The 9452-nt window shown below is 37.0% G+C and overlaps 1 long non-coding RNA gene and 1 pseudogene across 3 annotated transcripts; both read right to left on the reverse strand.

The window, feature by feature from the left end:
- Positions 1-750: 750 nt before the first annotated feature.
- On the reverse strand, positions 751-2109 carry LOC148694327 (uncharacterized; annotated as a pseudogene).
- Positions 2110-2315: 206 nt separating this feature from the next.
- Positions 2316-6043, reverse strand: LOC137740626 (uncharacterized). Of its 3 annotated transcripts, XR_015966753.1 has the most exons (7): positions 5745-6043; positions 4389-4789; positions 3834-4182; positions 3153-3717; positions 2984-3058; positions 2742-2855; positions 2316-2631 (listed from the first exon to the last, which is right to left on the reverse strand). It is a non-coding gene; the product is annotated as an uncharacterized LOC137740626 (long non-coding RNA). The 3 variants fall into 3 exon arrangements; XR_015966752.1 differs by having other exon boundaries at positions 2984-3717; XR_015966751.1 differs by having other exon boundaries at positions 2742-3717.
- Between the last annotated feature and the right edge of the window lie 3409 nt (positions 6044-9452).

Here is a 9452-nt window from a genome sequence, read left to right on the forward strand (position 1 = left end):
CAAGTTTATTATTCCGTTCAGGAAGATGGAGGTGAACAAAAGCAACACACCCCAAGACTCGCGGGGAAAGATTTAGAGTTAGTGGACTACTAGTCTGAGACAAGAGAACCTGAAATGGCGTATGGAAGTTGATCATACGAGAAGGAAGACGATTAATAAGATCAGCAACCCCATTTTGTTGAGGTGTATACGAGCTGTGGTCTAATGAACAATACCATGCAGTTCAGAGAAAAAACGAAGTTCCATATTAACATATTTGCCTCCATTGTCACTTCTAAGAACCTGGATATTCCTATTGTATTGCACAATAACCATTTTATGGAACTTTTGAAAGGCCAAACTAACTTCGCTTTTTGACTTTAACAAACTAACCCAAGTTATTCTAGTACAATCGTAAAAGTAACAAAATAGTGAGCACCACCAAGAGTAGCTATTTTCAACGGCCCCCATACATCATAATGCACAATCATAAAAGAAACGGTACTTTTATTTAAACTGGGAGGAAAGAAAGTTCGATGGCTCTTAGCCATTTTACAAACATCACACTTAAACTGAGAAACATCACTCTTGACAAACAAACTAGGAAATAACTTGTGCAAATAATTAAAGGAAGCATGCCCAAGGCGCCGATGCAACACCCAAATATCCGACACTTCATTAGTATCCCCTTGAGAATCATCAACAGAAAGAGCTTGAGTTAGCAAGCCAGAACTACTGGTTGTCAACTCCAAGTAATAAAGCTTCCTTCTTCTAATACCATAACCAATCGTCTTTTGCGTCCGGATGCCCTTAAAAACACAAAAATAGGGCCAAAAAATAACCAAACTGTGTAAACCAAGGGTTATTTGCGCAACGGATAACAAATTATAATTTAGAGAGGGAACCATAAAAACAGTGTCAAGTTTCATGGTATCAGAAAGGGAAACAGTGCCTTCGCCACTAACAGCGACGGGATTAACATTGGCAACGTTGACCACGGTTTGTGTGGATATTTTTAGTGATGAAACCTGTCTAGAATCATAAGTCATATGTTCAGTAGTTCCTAAATCAATTATCAATGTATTATTCATAAAGAAGTAGAAGTACTTAATGTCTTACCATTACTACCTACCGCAGCAATCATGGTAGATGCCTTGTCCACTATCTGGTCCGAATCATTCTTAGTTTCTACAACGGAGGCTCGAGATTTGTTGCATCAAGGATCACAAGTCTTATCCCAATTCTTGAGATATCCAATCAACTCAAAACAGCGACTCTTAAAGTGTCATGTCATGCCACAGTGTGGGCAATTACCTTGGGGACGATCCCGGCTTGTTTGGCTAAGACGAGTTTGTCCTTGCCGGCTTTGGGACTCGTCTTGGTTCGACCAAGAAGATGATCCACGGGCCTTTGCTGCCATAGCAGTGGGTTCACTCTTGTCAATCTTCATCCTCATTGCTTACTTTTGATCGACTTCTTGATGAACATATGCATAAAAAGCCAGAAGGCCAAGCGAGGGATCCTTCCATAACACTTCTTCACGAACCTGATCAAACACATCATCGAGACCACCAAGAAACACATAGACTCGTTGTCTCTTAGTGGATTTTTTAATACACTTTGACGTCATTTTCACACTCCATGGATACTTTATTAAAGTGATCCAATTCTTGGAAAATCTCAGTTAGCTCCCCAAAATAGGTAGCCAAAGGTCGGCCATTCTGACGAAGACGTGATGCCTTCTGATTCAACGAATAAATTCTAGCCTCGTCGGTCTCATCAAAGTAGGCCGCCTTAAGATAATCCCAAATTTCCTTCAAAGTAGACAACCGAATGTACCGTTTCATAATCTCTGGCTTCATTGAAGACAATAGCCAACTCTTAATTTTTTTGATCTTCAGAGAACTAATCATCATATTTAGGATCATCTTCGTTAGGTGCCTTGATAGACCCAAGAAGATATCCCATCTTCTTCCTTCTAGTAATATGGATTTGAATGAGAGGAGCCCATAAATTATAGTTCTTCTCATCCAATACCATACAAATATTAAAGTTTGAGTTCTCTGATTGCACCATAATTGGAGCAGCTGCTGGAACAATCCTATAATCGACTCCCTTTTCTTCAGCCATCAGTCTTGCTATCGGTATAACCTAAAACCTGCAGCGCTGTGATGGGAATTTGGAACACGATAACGGACTGACAAGGCAACGTTGTGGTGGGAATTTGGAACAATGCGGACAAACGGACTGACAGAACGGGGCAGCAACAATTCTCAATTGCTCGTTGCAATTGATCAGGGACACGGGCAACAACAACTCTAAGTTGCTCACTGCAATTGATCAGAGACAGGGCAAATTCAAACCCAATTAGGGTTCGGTGTTTTCCTTTTCTTTCTTTTTTTCTAACTCGGCTCTAGTGCCAAGAAGAAATAATGTTTTTCAATGATATATTATATTCATCACAATCAAAGGTATATATACAATCATATACAATCCTATCATAATAAGGAAAGAATAATTACATCCTAAACTAGGAAACCAAATATGGTAGGAATCCCACAATTGTAGGAATCCTAATACAAGTTAACATAGAGTAGCAACCTCATCATCGGACATTTCGGGCTTCCCTGCCTCTTTCATGGCAATCTCAGCCTGCAAGTTCAGTGAACCACTTATAAATTGCACAGTGATAATGACAAAAGTACTTAAAGAACAGAGAGACTGTATTTTTGTTGCAGAATGATGTAAACATGAAAGCCAACCTACAAACGCCACTGGTAGACAGAGCTCGGATTCTTGATCTTGATAATTATCCATGCTTTGATGAACTTGTACCATGCATAATACGCTTCAAGATTTTTACTCACCGTCTCTAGCTGTTTAATGGAAATTAACATTTGAGATCCAACTGTGTTTAGTAGGATGAAGAACACCGATGAAGTTTGTACATAGCATAAGTAATATCAACAAAGCCTAACAAAAGATGTATATCATGTCCTCTAACCTGTGGATCTAATGCTTTGACAACCTCCTTAGGAAAGGGCTTGAAACCAAGCATTCAACCTTCAAACAGAACAGCCTACTTGACAAGCCAAATCCCAACCAATTGCAAGGTGAAAATAATATTTTAGAGTTTTCTATACAAAACCAACTAATGCCACCTAATTGATTACCTTTGGAGTTGACCTACTGATTTCACATCCAAACCTTATTAATACTTATAGAAAACATTTCAACATAACATTTGTGCGACCTTGATTCTTGATACGTTCAAACATCTATCTTCATATAATCACATAGCTACATAGGCTATACGGTATCAGCATCCCGCATTGGCATTAACCTAAGCCCGCTGATTGCAAGATATAACAGAAAATCCTCATACAGACTTGCTGTAAATGGTCCCACAACCTCTGGCCACCTTGAAGGATCGGCTCTGTGACCCTTTCCATTGTAAACAGATTGCAACCAAAACAAGTTGAAGAGCCACTTTGAACTACTGGTTTAGAAGAAATAATGAACACAGAAAGCAATTTTCTCAGTTGTGCACCTTATCATATCTGGGTAGCTTCATTTTCATACTTGAAAAATTTTTAGTGTGCATAATTATAAAACAGGCATGCTTTTGTAGTAGATGAAAATGAATGGTGGAAAATCACCTTCTTTACTCAATTCAGTCAGAGCAGACAATGTTTCAACAAAGAATGAAAGGTCGTGACTGCCTGCGGTTATGCGTAACTATAAGCAACCAGAAACAGATGAACAAGATGTTATTGCTAAGAAAGTATTTTCAATTTTCTTATGAGTTACAATCAACTATCTGTTGAATTACTTGGAAAAAAATTGATTGTTACCTCTAAAAGCACATTTCCTGGATTTTCTTCTCTTAGTTTTGCTTACAAATAGTACAATATCCAATTAGAAAACAAAAATATAAAGAATAATGCGACCCAACCTCCCACCCCTTCTTTTCTTTCTTCAAAAATAACTGACCCTCTACTGTCAAATAAAAGTCATCAAAGGATATTGAGGCAGACTTCCTAAGATTTGAACAAACAGTAAGCAAACCCAAATTCCTTTATTTTTCATGAATCATCTAAAGTATCAGTTGCTCAAAGCTAACCTACCCATGAGTTTGAAAAGATAATCAAGAGCAAAGACAAGTGTAGTCTTTCCATAACCTTGCAGTGCACTGAAACCAATCTGCATCATAGATAAAAAAATCAGCACTGTATGATGAAACAAAACCAAAAAGATAAAGAATGGCAGCAATGTCTCTTCAAAAATTCAATCATTAATGAGGAGACAGATATACCTTGACACAAAATTATGCCAATAGAACTAGACCCAATACAGAATCTTAGAGCACACAAATAGGCAAGGGATGATTTGAGTAGAAAGTGATGTACCACTAGAAGAGGAATATCATCTCCATCTTTGTACAACGATCTGTGCTGAGAAATCTGATCCTCACACCAAAAAAAAAACAAGAATATAGTAGTGATACAACCTAACTTTCTGAGGCTCATTCAAATACAATTCAATGAGCTGAAACAGCTGGCACAGGTGCAACCTATTAGCCAACCACTTGTCAATGGACTCTGCCACTGCTTCTGGGGTCAGACCCAATTTGTCTATCAACGGACATGAGCATATAAATTTAAAAAGGTCCTGCACAAAAGAAACTTCTGCAGGCTTCGTAGGAAACATACAATACAATGGACCCTCTCCACATTCACTATTGGTAGAATTTTTGTGATGCATGAAATTGTCTTGTATCTAGGAACATCCACTGCCTGTAAGAAGAATCCTGAAAATAGAAAGAGGTGAAGAGCATACATCATAGTCATACTATTCAGCTTAATCCATTACTATTACTAAAAATAATTTACATCGCAAATCTTTCTAACAACCTATATTCAGTAACTAACATATACACCTTTGTTGGCTTAGTTGAGCAGTAGTTTCATGCAAATTGGTTCCTCTACCTCTTTCAAAAGAGGCCAAATTATCACATAAATCCGAGGATGAGACGGGACTTATTAGGAGGACGACTTAATTTCAACAACGGAAGATACAGAATATTTTAAAAGGGAAATTTGACACAAAAAAGTAAAGAAATGAGGAGGCAATACAAAGTTCTAAGTGCAACTAGTTAAACAAGGTCGCTAGCCGTTAGAATCCACAAAGAGATAGGAGCAAGAACTAAGCTCACAACTCTAAAGAATCCATCCACAGATATGAAGTCCTTAAAAATTGATATGAGCACATAGTGAACAAAATTGAAGGAATCCATCCTAAACAAAATTGAAGGAATCCATCCATACGGCTTTAAAAATACTGCCTGATCAAACACAGTACACTAAAATGGCAATACCATATTGTGTTTGAAACTAGGCAGATATTTTCACTGGTGTTGGCTTGCATGCTAATTTTCTTTAGTAACCACAGGTTTTATTCCAAAAATACCCAATTTTGTGAACTTTGTCATTTCAAAAATTGATTGGCTAGGGCTCAAAATTATTGCTCCCATTGTGAAAACACTATGTAATCATTCAACATTGCCTCTAAATAACTATGTACTAGTTAATCAATGACTAATTATCCCACCACAAAAGTTGGAAAAAAGAATTACTGCAAGAATCTTTACATTTAGCTCTTAATTTGAGAAATTAACAAAGGAAAATCCTACATTCAATTGCAAAACTTGTAAATTTTAGGTTACAGGAATCAAATGAAATTAAATGTGGAAACAGAAAAATTACCGAACTATGAGAAACAGGTGGAAATTGTAGAGAGCTTGGATGGTGGGTTTGATCTATTTGGTTCATAGGGTGAAGCGGCAACAGAGTAGCGATAAGAATGTAATTTACAATTATTAGCATTTGACTTATTAGTATTATTAGCAACATAGAGAGATGGTGTAGGCGGCCATGGCTGAGATAACATGTTCACAGCCGCCATTTTCATCGCTCTCTCTCCCCTCTCTCTCTCTCGACCATGTTTTCTAACAAGTGGTAATAGTGGAGTGGAAGCGGGCAAGAATTGCAGATAGGATTGATATACTTTGAGTGATACGATGAAATTCAATTTTCTTAATTATCTAATGATATACTCCACCATCCACCATAATGCATGTCGCCACCATCACCTTACTATGACCAAAGACACCAACTTTAATATCACCATCTTACCAACAATCACCACGTAACACTTTTACCACCATCGTTGTCACCGCCACCTCATAAGATCGCTTTGTCATGGTCATGATGATCACTGTGTTCAATAATAAAAACTTAAAAATAATAGGTTTTTTATCACGAATGATCCATGAAATTAACTCATTTCATCAAGATGGTCCCTAAAATTGAAAATCGATCAATGTAGTTCCTAAAAATTGGTGTCACAAATCAATGTGATTCTTCCGTTACAATTCTATAAAAAATTATGTTATATGATGACGTGGTAGACAACTGGGTCCTACAAATCTAATTAAATAATATTAGTAAAATATTTAAACTTTTAGAAATTAAAAAAAAATATGATAATGATCTTCCCCTCCTACCCAACCACCCCAGGCACCATCACAATCCCAACCCTACCCAACCACCCCAGACTCCAATCCGTTCGAAATTAGAATAAGTGCGGTCGTGGATGGTTGATCGAACACGTGAAAACGGCAGAGGAAAACCCACCGTCTTCTTCTTTTGCAAATCTAGTAGTAGGTCTTGGTAAAGGAGTCAGTGACTCGGGTCGCCGGCGAGGCCATTATTGGCATGTGACAAAGCACCAAAGCTTAAAAAAATTGGATGTCCCCGAAGCAATTCGGGTTGCGGATTGATTGCGTTGCGGGGAAAGGTGAGGATGAGGGTGGGGCCTAGGATGTTGCATTTTGTGGCAATGTATGAGGGGAAGAAGTGGTTGCTCGGGGTGCACACACCACGGGGTGGGGTGGGGGTGGGGGTGGGGGCGGGGTGCTCAGTGGAGGGGTGGAGGGGAAGAAGATGATCTGTTTCTTTTTTTCTTTTCTTTTTTTAAGTTTTTAATTATATAAAATAAAAAAATATTTTATATTATTTAAATTTTTTTAATGGTCATATTTAATTATTATGGGACTCAGTTATGTGCCACGTCAGCACATACAATAATTTTAACAAAATTATGATAGAATGATCACATTGATTTGCGACATCAATTTTAAGGACTACATTGATCGATTTTCAATTTCAGGAACCATCTGGAATGGGTCAATTTCAAAGACTGTTTGTGAAAAAAAACCCAAAATAATAATGCTTCTTATTAAATTAGTCATGAAAAATTTCATAACAATCCACGGAATTTTAAAAGATTCTAGCATTGAACTTTCTACAATTCTACAAAAGTCTATTATTCTTCACAAAGTCTATAATTAAAAGTTGTGAAATTTTATGAGGTTTATAATAGTGAGTAAAAGCCTAATGAATCTGTGAAAGTCTATCACTTTAAAAACTCAACAAAAGCCTACATGAATCTTAGTAGATAAGAAATAGTCATTAATTTTAGCTTCTGGGTTTTTGTTATTAATTTGCTTAATTCTTTCAATTTGTAGTTGAAGTATTGGTTTTGGGACTGCTTTAGCAATAAGATTATTTTATATTTTTGAAAGTTGATATCTTTTTTTTGTTAGAATTGAATTTGTTGGTATTTTCAGAGAAAATAGCAATATTTGAAACTAATTTTGCAAGAAATGGTCACGAAGGGGTTGGACTGATGTCATGTATGTAGTTTTGTTGAAAGTATACAAACTGATTCTACTAAAAGTATACAAAACCGATTCTACATATATTTGAAATTGATTCTGCCAAAATTGTTTGGTGACATGTACGCAATTTTGTATAAAGTATACAAATTGATTCTACTAAAACTATAAAAATTGCATCTGCAAAAATGGTCAATGACGAGTTGAACTGATTCTGCAAAAACTGTTTGAGGATTGATTGAACTGATTCTAAAAAAATGACAGGTTGAACTGATTCTGCAAAAATGATCGAAGATAAGTTAAACTAATTACAAACTAATTTTACATATAGTTTCAAAACTAATTCTACAGAAGTTGTCAAGGATGGGCTGAGCTTATAGCACATATTAATTTTGTTAGAGTTGTGAGGATGTCATCTTCCAATATCTGAACTTTTGTCTGACACACCCTGACCTGAAATGTCCACTTGGACTTCGAATCAAGTTGTGTTGGCCAACACCTGGAGGGTGACGAAGCCATAAAGTGTAGTGTAGTGGAAAAATGATGTGAATAAATTTAAACCTAAAAGTGTCTAGTTAAAAGAGTGCACGGACAAGTAAGATTGAACCCATTTCACACGTGATATCAGAGCATAAGACAGTATAGTAAAAAGGATGAGGGTTATACCACTGAAGATAACCGTCTCCTGAGATTTGCCAGACTCCTCGTTTACACGTAAGCATAGCTGCTAACCCTGGAGGGGCGAAAAACAAAGTTGATTGGGTTAGCAAAACAACATTTGTAAGAAAACCTTTATTTTCGAACATAGTAACCTCTCGCTGTAAAACAAGTATAGTTTCCGTAAAACATACTACGTAAGTATGTAACAAAAGTACAACAACAATACAACCAGAAATATGCCAAGTCATGATATATCAAATGTCGTAGTAATATAATTATGTGATAATTAAGTATAACTAAGTGCTCATCCATCTAACATGAGTTCGTACAGATAATTTCTGACACAAACAAGACTAAGTGTAATCAATACGCTCTAGTACTACGATCATGTGAAGGCTGGTGCCGCAACACGGTCACATACGAGTCAGAATTGCCTAATGCAATCTGTATGACAAGGCCGGCACCTAATATGGATCCAAGGCGAGCGGACGGTGCGGATGTGAACATACACGTGAAGGACTAGTCCTGGCCCTGGGGAGAATACTAACACCGGGGTGCAGCAATGATGAGCATGTACAATTATGTATGAATGTCATGACAGTAATATCCCAACCATATACTAGCATTTATCACATTGAATGTCACAATAATGATACTTGGCAATATAAGCGTAAAAATGGAGTAAATACGCATTTATGAAAACTATAACTATGTATAGATATAAAAACAAACTGCCCACTTACAAATATGTTGTCGGATCGTAACCTCCGAGCCTTGCCTGACCCCGTATGTCCTCGGGATACATTTCCCTTATATGTGAAATTACTAATTTAATTAGTTTAATAACACATATACAAAAACTTAAATAAACCTCCGTAGATTGCTCAAACATAGGGTTTGAATATACGAAATCGATCTACTCGACATCACAAACTTACAATAAATGACAGAAGGTCAATCAGATGCCGGATGGGTCGGCTAAGGTACGGCCATACGCACCACCACGCGCAGGCAAGGCCCTGACATCCGTCAGGAATATTCAGTTAAATAACTAACAAAGTTTAACGGCATTACT

The sequence above is a fragment of the Pyrus communis genome, chromosome 9 (genome assembly GCF_041283825.1).
Source record: "Pyrus communis isolate YQ-2024b chromosome 9, ASM4128382v1, whole genome shotgun sequence".
NCBI lineage: Eukaryota > Viridiplantae > Streptophyta > Magnoliopsida > Rosales > Rosaceae > Pyrus > Pyrus communis.